The sequence below is a fragment of the Octodon degus genome, unplaced genomic scaffold (assembly GCF_000260255.1).
Source record: "Octodon degus isolate 3935 unplaced genomic scaffold, OctDeg1.0 scaffold00195, whole genome shotgun sequence".
NCBI classification, from domain to species: Eukaryota; Metazoa; Chordata; class Mammalia; order Rodentia; family Octodontidae; genus Octodon; species Octodon degus.
This window is the reverse complement of record NW_004524771.1, coordinates 2,913,530-2,931,379: the sequence shown is the minus strand read 5'-3', so window position 1 is coordinate 2,931,379 and position 17,850 is coordinate 2,913,530. Positions and strand designations below refer to the sequence as shown.

Here is a 17,850-nt window from a genome sequence, read left to right as displayed (position 1 = left end):
TTGTACCATGAATGAGTAGTAGACTTTGTCAAAAGTTTTTTTTTTCTGCATCTATTGAGATGTTCATGTTTTTATTCTTGGTTCTATTGATGTGGTGTATTACATTTATGGATTTTCATATGTTGAACCATCCCTGCATTTCTGGAATGAATCCCACTTGATAGTGATGTGTGATCTTCTTGATGATTTGCTGCATTCTGTTTACTAGTATTTTACTGAGGATTTTTTTCATCTATATTCATTAGAAAAATTGGCTTGTGGTTCTCTTTTATAATTGGATCTTTCCTTTGTTTTAGATTTAGAGTAATACTTGCCTCCAGGATTGAGTTTAGGAGAATTGCTTCCCTTTCTATTTCCTTGAAGAGTTTGAGAAAACTTGGCATTAAATCTGCTCTAAATTTCTTGTAGAAGTTAGCTGTGAATCCACTGGGACCTGAGCTTTCCTTTGATGGTAGGTTTTTATTGCATCTTTAATTTTGTTACTTGTTATTGAGTTATTTAGAGTTTCTATATCTTCTTCACTCAACTTTCACATTTCATATGTATCTAGGAAACTGTTAATTTCCTCTGTGTTTTCCACCCCCTGAGAGTAAAGATTTTGGAAGTAGGTATTATTGATTTTCTTAATATTTCTAGGGTCTGTATGATTTTGCCTTTTTATTCTTTTTTGCATGAATTTGGGTTTTTTTCTTTTCTTTTTTATTAGGTTGGCTTGGGGTTTATCAATTTTATTTATTGTTTCAAAGAACTAACTCTTTTATTTATTCTTCATATTGTTTTCTTCATCTGCATCATGCATTAATTTTTGCTGTAATCTTTAAAATTTCCTGCCTTCTTTGGGCTTTGGTCTTGACTTGCTCTTCTTTTTCTAGGAGTTTGAGGTGCAGCATAAGATCATTCATTTGGGCTTTTTCTATTTTCCTAATGTGCAAATTTACTGATATAAATTTTCCTTTTAAGACAGCTTTCATTGCATCCCACAGGTTTCATTAAGTTGTATCTGCATTTTTGTTTTATTTTAAATATTTTTTAATTTCTCCTTTAATTTCCTCTGTGAACCACTGGCTGTTTAGGAGGTTGTTATTTAATTTCCATGTGTTCATGGTGTTTTTGTAATTTCTTTTGTCAATAACTTTTAGTTTCTTTGCACTGTGATCCAATAGTATGCATGGGATAATTTTAATTGTTCTGCATTTACTTAAGAGTGCTCTATGCTCATATATGGTCTATTTTGGAGAAGGTCTTGTGTGCAGCTGAGCAGAATGTTTATTTTGTTGTTGCTGGGTAGCACAGTCTATGAAGGTCTTCCAAGCTGATTTCTTCACAGGTTTGGTTTAGCTCTGTTATTTCTTAGTTGATTTTTTTTTTTTTTTTGCCTAGTTGATCTATCTCTTTGCGACTTTGGCATGTTAAAGTTCCCCATTATTATTGTATTATTGCCCATTTGATTTTTCATGTTTCTTAGAATTTGTCTTATGTAGGAGGATGCTCCTACATTGGGTACATATATATTTATCATTGTTATATCTTCTTCTTGCAATTTTCCCTTAACAAGTATGTAGTGACCTTCTTTATCCCTTTGGATGATTTTTGGTTTGAAGTTGATATTGTCAGCAACTAGTATGGCTACTCCTGCTTTTTCCTGATTTCCTGATTGTTTTCTATCCTTTGACTTTTAGTCTGTGAATCACCTTTTGAATTAAATGTGTTTGGATTTTGTTTCTTAATCCACTCTGCTAGTCTGTTTCTTTTGATTGGTGAACTGAAGCCATTTAGATTGATGGTTATAACTGATACATGTTGGCTTATCTTTGTCAAGTTGTTTTCCTGTTCCAGGTTCTTTAATGTTTCCTTATTTTTAATTAGTTGCTCTGTTTGGTGGTTCCTTTCTGTTGTTCTTAAAGCTTTGATCACTTCTCTCTCTTTCTCGGATATCTGTGAGTACTCTTTTTAGGGCTGGTTTGGTGGTCATGAATTTCTTCAATTGTTCTTTGTCAAGAAGGGATGTTATTTTGCCATTGAACTTGATAGTTTTGCAGGATATGACAATCTGTGTTGGAGGTTATTTTCTTTCAGCACCTGAAATACTTCACTCCAAGATCTTTATTTGATGGTTTGTGTTGAGAAATCTGCTGTGATTCTGATGGACTTTCCATTATAAATGATCTGTTTCTTCTCTCTAGCAGCATTTAATATTCTTTTGCTGAACTTCTAAGATCTTAATTATTATGTGTCTAGGTGTAGATTTATTGTGATTATGGATGTGTGGAATTATATAAGCCTCACTTATTTGTATGTCAGGTTCTTTTCTCATGATTGGAAAATTTTCTGCTAGTACTTCTGCAAATAGTCTTTTTATGTTACTTGTGATGTTTTCCACTGCTTCACTGACACCTATTGTTCTTATATTATTTTTCTTTGCATCATCTTGTAGCTGCTGAATTGTTATTTCCTGGTTTCTTGTTAGTTTTAAGAGATCTTTTATTTCACATTCATTACCTGCAACAGTGTCTTTGAGGTCTGAAAGTCTATCTTTAGTTTCATTCAAGCAGTTTTGCAGCTTTCAACAGAGTTGTTAATATACTGGATATTTTTTGAATCTGTTTCGTGCACTTTAATTCTTCCCTGTATTGTTCATTCAGTGTTCCCATCATTTTTCTATTCTCCTATATTTTTCTTTTATTTTCTTGCTCACATTTTTAAAAATTTAATTTTATTTTGAAAAGTAAAGGCAAAGTGAGAGCAAAATTCAAAGAAACAAAGAAAGAAACAGGGCAACATACAACAGTACATATATTACAGATCTTCAAACCTAGAATAGCTGATTAACAATGGTTGATATTTATCCATTTTATCATCAAATATCCTCAGATTAGCAGATATAGTTATGTAAGATTGGACATATGGTTGGATATTACCACTTTCTTTCAAGAAACCTTAAATTTTTGTTCTTATCTCTTTTTTAAAAATCTCCTGTATTTTTCTATCCATGTCTCCTTTAGCTGTGCCGAGCAATTCTTTCATGATTGTGTGGAGAGCTGCGAAGGACCGCGCCTACAAGATGGCGCTGGTTTCCGCCTTCCACCCCCCTGTGGGTGAGCGCTCTCTGTGCACAACAACTCCTTATATGGCCAGGGCTGCAGTCATGATTCACTTCTGCATATGCTGGACCCATGGGCGATCCCCACGTGGCGCACTGGGATTGGGCTCGGGAGTATATATTAGCCAAGGGCTGGGGGATTGGGGGGGAAGAAGCTTGCTGTAAGGGGCCTGAATAAACTGCTGAAGGAAGAGCTGTGTGTTGCGTCTTCCTTGCTGGCGAGGTCGTGCGCGACAAGTGGTGGCCCGTACGGGGAACTCCATCTTAAGCCATCAGCTCAGAACCTTCAGCGGTCAGGGGGTGCACCGGTAAGTCCCCAGGTAAGTTGGGGATCCGCGACAAAAGCGGGGTTTAGGGCTCCTATCTGCAGATAAAGTAGGAGCGCCAAGGTTCGCCTACGAGCGAATCCAGTTTGCCTACGAGCGAACTCTGAAGTGAAAGTATAAGTTGAATCATGGGTGCATCTACTTTGCACCCAATTTTTTGGCTCTACAAGAGCTACTTCATTCTAAAAAGCTTAAACTAAAGAAGAAAACCTTGGAGAGGATGGTCCGGTTGGAGCTTTCCTTGGCGTATCCTGTTTTTCAGGACGCCCAAGGTAATAGATACCATGATCCCCTGGACCTCAAGATGATAAAGTCCTTGGCTGAATCTGTTAGAACCTACGGCGTTTCAGCCACATTCACTGTCTCCCAGGTGGAAGCCTTTAGCCGCTACTGCATGACCCCTGGGGATTGGAGTGGTGTAGCCCGAGCGTGCTTAAGCCCTGGGCAATATCTTGATGGGAGAACCTTTCTAATTGAGTTTGCAGGTGAGGAAGCAGCTGCCAATCAAGCTGCAGGTAACCCTGCATGGGATAGAGTTATGCTGTTAGGTCAAGGTCGCTTTGCTAATCAGTACAGTCAACTGTGAATATAACCAGCGAAAAGCAGTTCCCCATTTCCTCATCCCCTTGCCTGCTGTCCCCCTTTTTTCTTTGTAGTGTGGAATGGAACTGGGGGAGGAGAGGGTAAACTAAATTGTTCAGTTGGTAATTTCAGCTTAAGTAATTGCTGGACCAAATATCATATTCATGCTGTCATCGTGCGCATTCCCGCCGCTGTGCCAATGCCAGTGGAGATCCCCCCGGAGCAGAATCGATTCCAGCTCCAGCTGTTCCGGGAAAAGTGAGATTTTGGTATCACTGCTGCTCTACAAGTGCAAGAGACTTTGAATGGACAAACATTTTGGAATCCTATCACTTAATTAGCAAATTGCTCTGTTGCAGGAGCAGGTGGACATCCTACACATACAGCAAAAATTAATGTGTAACTTGGGCTTCTCTGAGATCTGTGTTACCTTGGCAAAAGTGCTTAATGCTAGCGACCAACTCTGGGCCCTCAACAAATACTTGTGTCGGCCCTGGAATGCTTCTTTTGTTAACTATACCCTGCGGTTGAGTCACGCCATTGCCGCGGTTAATGCTACAAGGGTACCGCCTATGGGTGCAGAGAGCTTATGGCATGCAATAGCTAAGGCTGCAGGTTGGATAAACCGTTGGTCGGGCTTGATGGCATTGTTGTTATTATGTTGTGGGGGCCCTGACTGTCATGATGGTGCTGCTCTCCCTGGCGTGTTTGTGGTGTATCTGTCACATGAGGTCTCAGCGGCAGCGGGATGCAGTCATGATAGCCCAAGCCTTTGCAGCCGTCGAGATCAGACAGTCCCTGGGGCTTGGCTGGCCACCCTGGCCAAGTAGCCAGCCAAGTAGCACAGGCTGTGAGGCAAAGCACTGCACTTGGCACCCAGTGGAGCTGGAAGGCCAAGAAGGGTACGTCTGATTGCATGTGGGTTTGATGCCCTAAACGCCCCACGTCTGCGGAAAATGGGTATTGGGCAAGTTGCATTGTCTCTGGGTGGAGAACGCCTGGACCACAATGCTACAGAGCCTTTGCACAGCAGAGATCGGACCACTGCCCTTGCCTGTTGCAAAACAAAAAGGGGGAACTGTGGAGAGCTGCGAAGGACCGCACCTACAAGATGGCACTGGTTTCTGCCTTCCATCCCCCATGGGTGAGCGCTCTCTGTGCACAACAACTCCTTATATGGCCAGGGCTGCTGTCATGATTCGCTTCCGCATATGCTGGACCCATGGGCGATCCCCATGTGGCGCACTGGGATTGGGCTCGGGAGTATATATTAGCCAAGGGCTGGGGGATTGGGAGAGAAGAAGCTTGCTGTAAGGGGCCTGAATAAACTGCTGAAGGAAGAGCTGTGTGTTGCGTCTTCCTTGCTGGCAAGGTCGTGCGCAACATGATTGTCTATTTTTTTGACCTGAGAAATTATTTCTGCTCTTATTTCTTCTATGGCCTGATGAGTTTGTTTCTTTACTTCAATTGCTATCATTTCAGAGATTTCAAGTGTGTGATTTCCAAATTCTTGTATGTCTTTGACTCCTGGATTTGTTTTGGGTGGTCTAGAGGACTGAGACTGCCTTTTGCTCCTGCATTTTGGCATTTTTGAAGCTCCCAGTAATCACCCAGATAGAGTCCCAGAGGCTGTCCAGAGTCTGCCAAAGTTCTTAAATGGCTCCAGGAAAACTCAACACCTTCTCAAGCTGGGACCACAGATTGCAGCTCTCCTGCATGCCACAGGCCACTCAGAGTTCTCCTAAGTTCTTAAAAGTTTCAAGCGACACCAGCAGAAGCTTCATGTCTGTGCACTGGGGGCTACCAAATGTCAGAGCTTATCCGAGTCCCCCAGTTTTCCCAGAGTCTGCCAAAGTTCTTAAACGGCACCCAGAAAGCTCCATACATCCCAATATTCATTTTTAAATAATTTGGTGAATAGAAATATTTTGGAAGTTGGAATTGTAAATTCCTCTTCCACAATGATAATGATATTGTGATACTTTTTTAAAAAGAGATTTCATAAAGTGTCTTGGTACAATTTAGGTATGTGTTATGATCATGTTCATTGTAAGGAATTTGTACTTGTACATGTTTACATGAAGACCTACAAGGAAAAAAAAAAGAGATGCCATTAGTACTTCAAAGGTTTCTTTAAAAAATTATTTATTTATTCATTTATTTGTTTGGTACAGGCTCTCACTCTACAGCTTGTACCCATAGTGATTCTCCTGTTTCAGCCTCCACAGTGCTGGAATTACAGGCATGTGCTACCATGCCTGGTTTTGGTGGCAGGCATGGCATAGCACACCCAGGGTTCCGGGGTTGGCATGGCATGTTGTACCAGGGATCAAACCTGGGTCCTTGTGCTTGCCAGGTAGGCACATATACCACAGATCAATCTCACTAGCCCCAGGACCTCAAAGATTTCTTTCCTTTTCTTTTTTTCCTTTTTCTTTTTTTTTTGGTTGTATTTTAGGGAAAGGTCTACAGGGTGTTCAGGGTCTCATTACTAGATAGGACTTGTAGTGATTCATCTGTTTACAACCTCCCAAGTGCTGGGATTACAGGCGTGCACCACCATGCCCAGTCTCAATTGCTATCTCAGCATGCTCCAGGGTGGGGCCAGCACAGCATGCCCGGGGATCAAACCCCTGGCTCCTGAGCCTGCTTGCAGGTGCTTTAACCAGCTGAGCTATTTGGCCAGCCCTTCAAAGATTTCTTAAAGGCATTACATTTCTTTATTGACAACTTGATTCTGTGTGCATCAACTTATCAGTTTTTAAAGCAAAGCCAGGGCTGGGGATTTGGCTCAGCAGTACAGTGCGTGCCTAGCAAGCTGGAAGCCCTGGGTTTGGTCCTCAGCATCAAAAGCAAAATAAATAAATAAATAAATAAAATTTAAAAATAGAAATACTTCAAAAAAATAAAGCAAAATCATATGTGTGTCCAGTTTCAGCACCTTCAGACTTAGATGCCAGCACATAAATTCATAGATCTTGGTACTAGGACTGCTTACACAAGGATGGTCCTTTAAAGGTTTTACTTTATGCTCATCCCACATAGTAAGCCTATATAAAGGAACACTCTAGATCAAGTCTGCAAAGTGCGGCCTTAGTTCCTCAATCTCTTTCCCAAGCCCTCTTTCCCATATCAAGTTCCCTCCCATAGTCAGAACATTCACAATTACTGTGGGGCCCACTAGTTCTGGGAAATATTGGTGCTTGTGTCCTTGGAGCATCTATCTAATTGTCCTCATAAAGCCTCACGTGCTCACAGGTGGGACTTTTGGGATGTGATTTGATCATGGCTATGTGATTTAATTAGCCTACTGATTGGTTAGCTGTGGGTGTGGATGATGGATTTACTGAAGATTGCAGACCACCCAAGGTGTTAGTGGAGCCATCCAGTAGTCTTTTAGCCTGATAAAATAAAAAGAGAAGGAAAAATGAGATTTCCCTCCTGTTCCGCTTGCTGCTACTTTTCTGTGCTGTCCTGTCTTGGAGCCAGCTGATTGTGGACTGAAACCTTTACAAATTGTGAGCTAAAGTAAACTTTTCCTTCTGTATCTGGTGGATGTTGGGTATTTTGTCCCAGCAACAAGAAAATACCTAAGACAGGTACTAACTACCTTTGTGAAAAAATACGATAAGACATCACTGTTAGGTGAAAGGGTCATTGCAAGAGAGATGTTTCATTTGATTTCTCTTAACACTCACCAAATTTAAGAAGACAAAAATGAGATGTCATTGAAAGTTAACTTTCTTTCCTTCTGATTGAAAAGTGTCTTCTCACACAATTCTCATTACTAGAACTTAATGAGAATTCTAATGAGAGCTAATGCATACTTGGGTGGAAGTTTTCAAAATGTAGCTCTGGCTTCTTGTTTGTCAGGATGCCAGTCTTTTTTAGCCTTGCCAAAGATGATGCTGATGCTGATAATAATTATCATTTATTGAAAATCTACTATGTGCCAGGCTATTTGCATATGTTGGAACTAGTCTTTACTAAAACCATATGAGGTGAGGACTATTAACCCTAATTTTAGTTGAGGAAACAGGATCAGAGTGGAAGCTAAGCAGGGAGGAATTGGCAGAGCTAGGACTCAAACACAAGTTTGTTCTTTAGTTGAGAACTTTCTGTTACCAGCTTTCACAGGTTTCAGCGGAAGGGAAGAGAAACAGCAGGGCAACATATCTACTTTTGGAATGGCCATCAGTTCCAATCAGAATGCTTATTATGTATTATTTTGTCTCCAGCCAATATTACTGAGTCTTTCTGGGAACAGTGCTGTAGTTTAGGGAACCCCAGGGGACTCTGAGACACCCAATTAGAAGGTCAGTAATAGCAGATTCAAGAATAGACTGATTGCTTATTCATTAGTCTCGTTATTTCTGATCCCTTCCATCTATCACATGGAGTGCTGTCAGCAATGCTCTTTCCAGAAAGAGGCCTCTTGGCCCAGCTAATCACCTCAGCCAGAACCAAGCAGTCTCGAGGGCAAATCCTCCTGATGTGACATCAAAATTCTGCTGTCTCTGGGGTTTCCCAGAGAATCCTCACTGAACACATTTAGCAAAGTGAAAGAACTGGACTTAGTAAGGGAAGAGATAGTCCCTTCTAGGCTTGTTAAGCACCTGGCATCTTGTTGAGCAGGGATGCCTGGAGGCAACATAGTCTTATAATGAATCAGCAGATTAATACAAGGTTAGGGAAGATCAGACCTGAACTGGTAGTGTCTAAGCAGCAAGAGAGCATCTGCTGTCCCTCTCTCTCCTCTCTGAGAGGGCCTCTTGCTTTAGGTTATCCCTTTTTTCTCTAGCTCCCTCCTTTCTTCTCTGTTCATCCTATGGAGCCTATTCATCTACTTTATAGTACCACACCCTTGTGTACCTGGCTTTACTAGGTAGACCATTAATATCTACTGTGTTTCTCTAAGCTCCTACTGCTTTGCCATACCTCTACTTCCCTCTCTTTCCTGGCTCTGCCTTTGTATATTTCTTTTTCCTCTTTTCCCTTCCTTCCCTTCCCCCTCCCTTCCTCTCCCCTTCCCTTTTCTCTCTCTTTCTCTGTCCTATTCTCTCTGCTGTCTGCATCTGGGCCTTCATCTTCCTTCATATTTTATGTACTTCTCAGCCTCTAAAATCTACCTCATCCAAAACAAATTCTTTTTTTTTTTTTTTTCTTTTTTTTCTCTGTCTCTCCATCTTGGGGTTCAATGTCTCTCTCTCCTCTGTTTCTCTTGCTATTACCCTCTTCTTTATATTCAAAAATTACTTCTATCTTTAGATCATCTCATATTGAACCATTGCTGCCCCTTCTATTCCTACTTCTGTTGTCCCAGAATAGATGTATTATTCCAGATGTATTATTTCAGAAGGTAGACGTTAACCCATATCTGACTTCAAGTTTTGTGATGTTAGAAGTTGCCTTGTTTCCCTCTTCCTCACCTTCCACATTGGATCTATTTCCAGTACTTCTAATCCCATACTTTAAAAGTTCTTCAAACATTAACCCCATCTCCTTATCCCTACTGTTCATTTAATCATTCAGCATATTAGAATATGAGCATCTTCTATCTGCAGTAGCTCTGGAGAAACGTGGAAGAAAATTCAGAGTAACACAGACCCGTCTACTGGCAAAAGATGTGGGTACTATCATGACTCTACTTCCCTCTCTCTCCTGGCTCTGCCTTTGTCTATTTCTTTTTCCTCTTTTGTTCAAGTTTGCATTATTTTATGGCTGTGTTGTGAAAAAAAAAAAAGTCGTTTCTCAATTTATTTTCTATTCTGTAGCTAGAATACTTAAATCTGTACTTGAACTTTTTACTAGAGTCTCTTCTTTATATAATACAAGGCAGTCATTTTTAACCTGCCCTGCAGCCTTATCAGGCTCGTTTTTTAATTTTTCCTGGCTTTTTAATTCTCTAGGGAAATTAGGAGGCTAGAAATGTCTTCATTCATTCACCATACTGTTTGCTTTCACTTGGGCTGGTCTTTTCCTCTGCCCAAAGTAACTTTCTACCCATACTTGCTTTATTCCATCGTTAAGAACTGCTTCTGAATCTTTCCACTGTTTCATAGCTTGAAAATATTCATTATTGAAATTGTAATAGGCTGCTTTAAAATCATCGGCATAGGTTTCTTTCTTCCTCCTATACTAGAAGCTCTTTAAAGATTAATTTGTCTCTACATCCCTGTAGATTGGAACAGTGCATAAATAAGACAATTAAAAACATGTGAATAAGTGAATGAAGAAATGAATGAGTGGTTTCTTGGATGAATACTACCCTTACTACAGTACGTGGCCTTCCCGAGCACTCAGCTTACTGAGTGCAGGGGCTGAAAAGCTGACTTTGGAGGTGGTGGTAGTGGGGTACCTTAGTCTTTTTTGAGCCTCATCTGGAAGCAGTAATCCTTTCCCCAGAAAATAGCACTCGCACGCACACACACACACACACACACACACACACACAATGTATGTGATATAGGGGCAGGGAAGTAAATGGATTCTGGAGTTCATGTAGATTGGCCTTTGTTGATCTTGAACTCAGTATTGAGAGCTCCAACAGTAGAAGTGATGCCAGTAGGTAAATGACCTAGCTGGAAATCTGTTTCTATTTAGAAAATTTGATAGGAGTAAAGATAAGATGAGAATTTTTTGCCTTCTCCCTCTTATTTCCCCTTAGAGATAACATGTCTCTTCGTGGCTGAAGGGTTTGGCCATGGATATGGAGCCATATCTATTGGAACATTTTCTTTCTAATATTATTGCTACCGATATGAGATGCTTTCTTGTTACTCTGGAGACTGTCTCAGAGATAGTGCAAAGGTAATGAATGCAATTAAGCTGATCTAAGTAACAAGTGGTGTAATTCTTAATTACGTGACAAATCTCTTAACTCTAGGATTCTCTTTCCTGATCAATAAAATTTGAGTAACAATAAGAATCCTATAAGGTAGTAAGTGAATGACATACTAGGATGGTGACTAGGACAATATCAAATTATATGGGATCTTTTCAACAATCACACTATTATCATCCTTGTCACCACCATTATTATTATCCCTAAAATCCAGCTCTTGTTCTACGTGATGCTTTACGTCTATAACAACATTGTCTTTTTCTTAACTACTTCTTTTCATAAAATAGAGGAATGTTGGCAGTCATTTTCTCTAGGTATTATTTCTGTCAATTTAAATATTGTGGTCTAAACAACACCCCAAGTGTCTTTGCAGATGTCACCACCTCTGTGTGAGTGGCCATCTAGGATCAAATATTTATGTAAAAGCCCTTAACCTGACCTTTAGAGTTAGAAAACTCCCTCTCCTATTAATGTTTTGCTCTATTCTAGGCCACTTAGAAGCTGATGAAATTGAAAATATGCTTATTTTGTGCATTTTTGAGGAACACCCAGTTTAAATACTTTATTTTACTGGTGACTTAAACCCATACTTATGATTTTCTTTGAGAGAACTCTGAGATTTCAAAAGCAGCCTTTAGCAAACAGAAACATCATGACCAATCTTCTCAGCATCACCTATCTGAATGGATAGTTTTGCAAATTAAAGAAGATGTGTACTTTCTTAATTGTAAGTGGCTGAAATTTGACTAGAAAATCTTTGCAGCCCTAAAGCCATGTAATTTAGTGTTCTTGACACCATTCGGCCATCTGCTATCCACTCCCCAACCTTAGTTCTCCTCTCGTATAAGACCATTTGGAGACAGTAAAAGTCTGATTGTCTAGAATAATCAGTGTAAGGAAGATTATGTATAAACACATTTTCTGGCTCATTAAGGAGTCATCTTGGTATGGAAAGATTATTGGGCAGACCTGTGTTGTGGTACTGTCACTGTGGCTTCTGAACCACATGCCCTTTGTAGAGTCTTCATTATTTTAGTCAAGAAATGGAAGTGGAAAAATTTCAAGGTCGAAGGTTAGAAATGAACTCATCAATCATATGGCATATAATGGATACTTAGTAAATGTGGTCCTCTTCTACTTAACAGTGATTACTGTGTGTTTACCCCACTGCTAGAAAGGGCAATACAATGGTAAAAAGGACCGTGGTGCTTATATCCTTGAGGAATCTAGGTATGGGATATGACATATTCTATGACCAGGAAGTTTTGAGAGTTCATAGGAGAGGAATATAAGTCAGCTTGGATCTTCAGGCTTTGGTGATGGTGTTGGTGGTTATGGTGGTGGTGGTGGTGGTTATAGAGTTGGGGTGATAAGTTAGGATTTCGATCACGATGGTGGTGCTGATGGCAATGGCAGAGATTATAATTCTGATGCTGGTGATTATGGCCCTCATACTTTTGCTAGATATCGATATTAAATGATTTGACCAAAGTCATGTGGATGATGTTAGAGTCCAGTTCAAACTAGTGTTCTTTCAGACTTCAGATTCCAAACTCTCAGTAGCTCTCTCTGTCTCTCTATCTCTCTGTCTCTGTCTCTCTTTGTCTCTCTGTCTCTCTCTGTCTCTGTCTCTCTGTCTCTCTGTCTCTCTCTCTCTCTCTTTCTCTCTCTCTCTCCCACCCCCCAAGTTCACCAAACTTGAGAATTTATTCTGAAATTGACCAGCAATGAAATTTTATACATCTAAATCCTTGGTCTGCAATTATACTCATTTTACTCTTTCTTATAGTCTAAACTCACTGTTTTAAATATTTCATAACTTCCCATTGCAAGGGCATGCGATCTTAAACACTTTCTGTTACCTGGAACTGACATTGGCTTGATGATCATGGTTGTTCGGAACCTAAGAAGGTTGTGACAAAAAGAACTATGAGATAGGAATTAGTAAAACTCAAACTTATCTGTAGCCAAACTTTGTCAGAACAAGAAAGGAATGATCACTTGGAAATCTAAACACTCTTGCCTTACCTCTCTTGCTGAGAATGTCAGTGGATGGGAGTTTGCTGGCAGAGGAAGCCTGCAGGCCTGTCATTGTGCATTTTTAATATCAACCACATGACAATAGCTTCAAAAGTAGCAAGTAAACAACATAGGCATAATTAAATCAGCTAACACAGGTGGGCCATAGAGACTTAGAAAAAGGAGATAAGAGCCAAAAGTTTTCTTGAAGTTCAGACTGCGAGGAAAACAACATCTCCACCACCCTTGGATGCCCTCAAACAATCTGGCAAAACAACAGGCCATCAATCATCCAACGATGTAAACCAATCCTGATGTGCTCAGTGCCTGAAAAGAATGGGGCTAATAGCAGCTGTAAATTGATATGAGGTAGCTTGTAACCCACACAGTGCAGCCAGAGTGAACTGGTTTGCATGAAATAGCCCTATAAGCCTATATTCGGGATCCTGCCATCAATAGCCTTCTGATGGGTTTTTAGTCCCATTTCTCAGTTCCCTCCTTTCCCAGACACACAAGTAAGGCTTTTTATCTCTCACTACTCTGTCTCTGCTAAAGTCTATATGAGGCTGCATCTTACTTGTTGACCTGCCTTTTCATCTACTAAACTGGAAGAGCCTTAAAGCTACAAAATATCTTATTTGCTTTTTCAATTTGGCCCATGGTAGGAGCTATACCATTTTCATTTTCTGGCTCAATGAGTAGCTTTTAAAAAACACGTTGAATGAATCATGGCAGAAAGGAATCATAAAGGAAGGAAAGAAGTGTTAGCTAGCCAGTCTCCATGTACCGGGTCACCTCAGCATAAAGCATGGCTGTTGGGGGGTATGCTGCATTCACTGAGTACATACACAGTTGAAAGATTCAAAGCCAACCTTATTCACTCAGTCTTAAGTCAGAGCAGGGTCACGAACTCTCCATCTGCTCTCTTCTTTCCACATTACCCCCCTAAGCACACTCCTGCCTTTACTCCCATCCCATGTGGAATCTCTCCTTTATTTTCCATTTAGATCTAGGTTCAGTTTGCTAAATCCAGACCCTCAGTTTGCCCACCTGCGATTTTATTGCAAATATGTCAAGTTTACCTGTGCATTTATAATTTGCATTATCTTTTAACCTCATTCCCAAGGACTCTACTTTCCTGTCCCAAACCAACTGTACTATCAAGACTTGTGTCTTTTTTTTTTTTTTTAAATGTAGTTGGTACAGGGTCTCACTGTGCAGCTCAGACTCCTAGTGATCCTCTTGTTTTCAGCCTCCCCAGCACTGGGATTACAGGTACTCATCACCACGCGCGGGGTCAGTGGCTGGCTTAGCATGCCTAGGGGTGGGGCTATCGCTGCCACAACATGTGCTGGGGTTTGAACCCCTATCCTTGTACTTTCCCAAGCAGGCCCTTAGTCCACTGAGCTATCTCCCTGGTCCTATCCTTTCCAATAAACATATCTCTTAGCTGTGTTCCCTGGGCATGGATGGTCTTCTAATTTAGGATGCTGATGGACATGGGGTTTGTAGATGGTCCCCATAGACTCTCTTATTAAGAACCCATGATTCTTGTCTGACTTTATAGAAAAAGCATCGTGTGGGATTGCACTATTGTCAGCTTCCTGAGTTTGGTCCAGGGCTATCATTACATGAGATACCACCTTTGGCAGAAGCTGAATGACAGGTAAGTGGGACATGTTTTTACTATTTCAGAAATTTATTATAATGTATAATTCCAAATACAACACCTAAAATATCTAAATAGGAAATATGTGAAATCAAAGAAAATCTTGTCATATACTTCTTTATTTTTAAGGAGGAAATTCATAACTTTTCTCCATTTCTTAAAGTAGAACTTAAAGCACAAAACTTTACAAATAGTGATAAAAACTATTCATGTCATTCTCAGTGTATCTTTCTCAACCACCTTGTTATATCTTGCTTCATAGACTACCCTTTGTCACCACCTATGTGTACTTCTACAGCAACACAGGGAGGAGAAAAGAGAGACACTGTTTTAAGCCTGGAGAATGGAGACAATCAGGAGCCGAATTTCCCATGGTGGTTTGACCTCAGGATGAAACATGTAAAATACATGTAAACCTGCAAACTTAAAAGAGTAACTTAATTCTATTATTATGCTAAACAGATTGTCTTTGTTTTTCTCTAGCCTAGTATTGCATTTTAGAATATCTTCCTTCCACATACCATAGATTTAAATTGAAAGTGAGCTCTAGCTTAGGGATAATTATGAAAATTGAGTAAAAAGGCAACTTATTTTTGTTACTGACCACAGAACCCTCATCTTAGCTCTAGATTGGAAAAAGAATTCACCCCCACAAAATAAAGCTGTCTTTAATTTTTATAAGAGAGAAATCAGGAAATCTCTGGGAAACAGTAATCTCATGTGGAATTACTCTTCCTCTCCTCTCCTCTTCTGCCTTTCCCCTTCTTCCCCTCCTTTCTCCCTCCCCTCCCCTCCTCTCTCCACCCTTTTCTTCTCCTCCCTCTTTCCCCTTTTGCTTCCCCCCATTTCTTATTCTCTCCTCTCTTTTCTTCCTTTTTCCTATCCTTTCATTGATTTATACAATATTCATGAAGAATATGTAACTCACTGAACCATATTCTGTGTACTAAATGAAACTAGTGCAACTTTCTCTTCTTTCCAGAGGTGAGGAGTTTAGTATAAGAGACATGCTACTATTTATAAGGAAAGAGTCAAAAGATAGCTCAAGATGAAGACAGCACCAATAAGGTGGCAACATTCAGTGTTTTTGTAGCCAATTCACAGCGAAATTAATCTTCCAAATTTTAACTTCTCTCCATCTAGAAAGAAAGATGTAATTCTACTCACCAGACAGCAGATAAAAAAGTAGCTACATGTTTTGCTTTTGTATTGTTATGTTCAGTGACTATATATATATATATATATATATATATCTCAAAATAATTCTATGCATAGTTAAAAGTTTCCATCAGCTTTGTAAAGGAAAGCAGACGTTCCTCATGTCTTCTTCTCTTCCTCCTGGGTACACCCTCAAAGGCAAGGACTTTTAATGGCTATGTCTTCCTGAAATTTGACTTTCTTTTTCTAAATATACATTTATTGCTATTTTGACTCCTCTTTTGCAGATGCTATTTATTGATTTCCTTCTTTGGGAACATTAGGACATTGTTTTCATATACAAGGGTGAATTACTTTTCTAGTGTTGGACTAAGAGGCAGTCTCTATGGTTCTGAGAGCCTGAAATATTTCACTGGAATCCTATCCAGGCTGTTCCAACCACGACGCTTGGAAATAGATAGCTTTGGTGGGGCCCGTGTTGGCAGGTTCAAACATATATGTACCTTTCTCACTGGTACTGGTTGTAGTTCTGTTTCTCAGTTGGAATTGCTCAGGGGGGTCCAAGCCTTCCAGAATTCAGCCTGACATTGCAAATGCAAAATATATAAATAAAAACAAAAACATTTCAAGTTTGAAATCTCTTTGGTTGGAAGTTTAAGAACAGCTCTGGGGACTCTACTGGAGGAGGCAGTCAACAAACAATAGTGGTTGGGGAAGGAAGAAAATAGACAATATCTGCAGCAGCCTGTGCTCAGCTTGAGGAAAGAAGGATGAAAGCCAGCCCCTCTCAGGAGTAAGCCCTCAGGATATGAAGGCAAGCTGTGGAGAAAGCATGGAATATTTAGTGCACCCCTGCTGAGACCAATGTCCGCAGTGATTTGCCCAAGACTCAGGTTGAGCTGCACGTCAGATTCAAACAGAAAAAAAAGGCTTCTAGAAAAAGTGCTGAAACTTTTTAATAAAACTAAGTGACAGCACACATTAGAATGAAACCATTTATCAAATTGCTGAATCAGAGAGCACTTTGGTGGGTAACATCACAAAATATAAGACATATCTTTAACAGAATTTTTGAAAAGTATTTGGCTTCAAGAATGTGGAAACAAAATGGGACAATGTGCTATACAAAGACAGCAAACCATGACTTGATATATTTAACATAAAGAGCTTATAAGAATCTTTGCAGAAATCTTTAAAATCCTGAATGACAAGAAAATAAAAATCACAGAGGAAACAAAATGGCTTTAAAATACATAGGAAAAGATTCAACTTTACAAGTAATCAAAGAGACGCAAGTTAAAATGATGATACTATTTTCAACTAACAAATGTGTACCATTTACAAAAACTGAGAATCTCCAAACTTAAAGGCTGTGGTACAATTCATATTCTTCATATTCTCCTGCACTGCCAGAGGTGGTGTGAGTTTGTATAGCCCTTTTGGAAAAACAGTTTGACAATATATCTTGAGAACCTTAAAAATATTGGTACTTCTTGATTTGGCAAGTCTACTTCCAAGGCAGCAAATATAGCTAAATAATTACTTTCTAGTAGTAGAAAACTGGTGGTGTTCTTTACAATGGTAAAAAGGAGAATGGCTTCTAAGTATGTAACAAGAAGGGAAATAGTTAAGAAGATGATCCAATCCATTTGCCAAAGTATTATAATCATTAGTAGTGAGTCAGATCAACTTGGGTTAGTTCTCTGCTCTATCTTGTCTATGTCTCAACGGATACTGCTTACATTTCTGTAAAGCTGAATTAATGGGACCTGCAGGGTGGTGGTGAAAATTCAGCTTGGTATTTGGTACATTGCTTCTGGGGATTCTTGTTTGCAGTTTCTTGATTTAGCACCTGGAACTGCTCTGTTGGGATAGGCATTTCCTGTTTCTCACATAATTCCTACAGCCAAAGGATTTTCCACAGGTAAAGTGTTAGTGGAAAGAAAAGGCCTTGGGCCTGGTGTCGTGGTGCAGTCTGTAGTAGTATCAGTACTCAGGAGGCAGAGACAGGATGATCCTTGTGAGTTTCAGAGGAGCCTGGGATGCAAAGTGATTTCAAAAAGCCAGCCTGTAGTGCATAGTGAGACACTGTCTCAAAAAGACAACAATCAAACAAACAAACAAAAAAAAAAAAAAAAAAAAAAAAAAAAAA

The 17,850-nt window shown here is 39.8% G+C and overlaps 1 long non-coding RNA gene across 1 annotated transcript; it reads right to left on the bottom strand.

Moving 5' to 3' along the window:
• Nucleotides 1-4,854: 4,854 nt before the first annotated feature.
• Nucleotides 4,855-11,242, bottom strand: LOC111813513. Its single transcript, XR_002818750.1, has 3 exons — nt 11,233-11,242; nt 9,652-9,660; nt 4,855-4,940 (listed from the first exon to the last, which is right to left on the bottom strand). It is a non-coding gene; the product is annotated as an uncharacterized LOC111813513 (long non-coding RNA).
• Between the last annotated feature and the right edge of the window lie 6,608 nt (nt 11,243-17,850).